The 2,500-nt window shown below is 38.9% G+C and overlaps 1 protein-coding gene across 1 annotated transcript in view; it reads right to left on the minus strand.

The window, feature by feature from the left end:
- LOC138041301 (tachykinin-like peptides receptor 99D) overlaps positions 1–317 on the minus strand; it is a 13,379-nt gene extending 13,062 nt beyond the window's left edge. Inside the window, exon 1 of the mRNA XM_068887076.1 lies at positions 262–317. The gene's annotated coding sequence lies outside the window, so the exon portion shown is untranslated. The remainder of the gene's footprint in view (positions 1–261) is intronic.
- Positions 318–2,500: the final 2,183 nt, after the last annotated feature.

Consider the following 2,500-nt stretch of genomic DNA (forward strand, 5'->3'; position numbering starts at 1 on the left):
GGTATTTCGTTTCGTTTTCAACGTATGATTCAGTGAAAAGATGAAATTGAGCCAACTGCATCATTCGGCAAAGCTAAAAGCTGGGCATTCGCTTGAAAGTCCTTCAATATGTGACTTCACTGTGCTTAATGGGTGAGCAAAAACAATACCATTTTGTACACTTTTACCTACAAATTCCACAGTTTAAGACACCATTAGAAACCGTTTTTCGAAAACAAATAAATTTAAGCTTTAAAGAGAAATTTGAAAAAAAAAACTTACCAACGAGTCGCCTTGTATAAACGATTACGTGAAATTTGTATTGCCGCTTTCGTGATCTTTACACCACGTCTTCGAGGATGTTCTGCTCGCAATTAGCGTGTCAATGTCAGTGGCTTGAGCTTAGCTACCGTTAATTTATGCAATGATTTTCGGTGCCGTTATTATCAGAATGGTTTGAAGTGAGCAATAGAATTTTACCTTCTCCTTTTAATGAGGAGAAGAATAGTAAAAACAAATACGTTGTGTTTTAAGTACGGGTCAATGTTAACTTTAACCTGAAAAATGACATGCTCAACTGCAAATTTGTTGCACATCCTATGCTTTCATAGATGATCAATTCGCATGATGTTTTAGCAACCTTTATAGTTTCAAAACCCTTGAAAAGTGAGGAGTCTCCTGTAGATAAGTACTCTCCTTTGTTCATTGTTCAGTAACAAATTGGAATAGGTCTAATTAAGAAAAGGGACTTGTGACGCGCCCGGTTTCGGAAAGCACAAGCTGCACTTTGTTTAAATAATCGACCCTTTTTCGTCAACAAAAGCAAAACCCAAGATTTCAGCTCCTAAATGAAGGACAAAGTTCTAGTAGTATTTTAAACTCGGACTCTTATGTATTAAGCCTAGTTTGCCGGTTAACGACATACAACTACTTTGTTGAGCTTGGCATTGGAAATATTAAACAACTCGCGACGACAGCTTGATTTATTTGGCAATCAAAGTCATAGCAATTACAACATTTGGTGAGAGCAGAAAAAATACAATTGTACGACGTTGTGTGAAAAAAAGTCAAACCTGACAAAAAAAGAAAAACGTTTCCCAGACCGAAAAGTACCCAATATCTCTCTGAGATAAAGCTGGGAGTCATTAGCAATCGATCCATGGTTTCTGTACTTTTAGATTTTTCAAAAGAAAGCTTTTGTTTCTCTTCCTCTTTGTTTGTTTCTCTATTTTCTTTACCTCTTTTCGTAGGTATGTTTACCTGTTTGGCGGAAAATCTAGAACCTGATTATGCGCAATTCCGCTCAACTAAAACAGCGACAGGCTATACGCTAAAGCAGAAGCACGTGACCTCGAAGCGTGTAACTCGCAACTCTTTTCCTTGGAACAAAGCTGGGGATTTTAGGACACCAATCTTATGCCCAAATATGGTCAAAAATAAGATCGAAGCTACACGTGCGGGAAAATGCACGAGCTACGTACGTTACATCCAAATAAGGAAATTAACCCAAGCTCTGAACCAGAAATAAATGCTTCAAGGTCGTGAACTTCTGCTAAAGATAAAGACCTACCGAGTGGAGAAATACATACGTGTACTGTTTTTGTACGAGTTTTTATTATGAAATGCTGGTTTTTTACCAAAACATGACCTATTTAACCCTCCTCCCCCCTTTTTGTGTGCGTGCAAAACCGGAAGACCGGGGAGACGAAGATCGAAGACCTCCAGAAAACAAATAACAAACAAATATCAAACAGTAAATGGCAAAAACACACAATTTGGATTCTTTAGTTTCCTGTTGTTTACAATGGCTGGTGAGTCAATTCTGGCGAATTTCCTGAGGGTCTTTTCTTGGGGAATGATAGTAAGACCTGGCTTGTAGCCATTCTAGAATGGAGAAGGAATACGCTGTCTTTGCCACCTCTAGCCTGGGTGCACACCACGCGTCTCTGGCAAGAAAAAGAGATGTCAAGATTGGTTTAAAGGTAATCTTGAAAAGATTCAGAGCCTTGATAAAGATAAGAAACTGAGTGGTGAGAGGAAAGCTCTAAGAGAAGAGAACAGGAAGCTTAAGAACAATGGGCTTCAGCAAAGAAGTGATGAAGGGCGAAGGTGCCCAAATAGGAGAATCCTCAGAGAATGTTATGCCACTATCAACGCTGTCTGTGTCCTTAAAACCTCGCACCTACGACAGGAAAGAGTACCGCTCTTCTCTCTTTTCTAGAGAACACTTAGAAAGATTGGTCGAGCACTTTGACGACCTTCTAAACCTGGCAACCAATGTTAACTGAAGCATCCTTGGCGAAATAAGCAACTTTCACGATGGCATCATTTGACTCCAACTACCAGAATTCAGTTTGTTTTTCTATTCTTAGTTAAACTTTGTATTCCCAGCTTGGTAAAAATAAAAATAGACCTAATTAGCCAGAGACAAGCAAAACCTGAATGATTCTGGGAGTTGTAGTCAAATGGCGTCATTATGCAAATGTCCTATTGATGAGCCAATTAGGTTAGAAAAGATTCA

This window comes from Montipora capricornis, chromosome 3 (assembly GCF_036669925.1).
Source record: "Montipora capricornis isolate CH-2021 chromosome 3, ASM3666992v2, whole genome shotgun sequence".
Taxonomy (NCBI): domain Eukaryota; kingdom Metazoa; phylum Cnidaria; class Anthozoa; order Scleractinia; family Acroporidae; genus Montipora; species Montipora capricornis.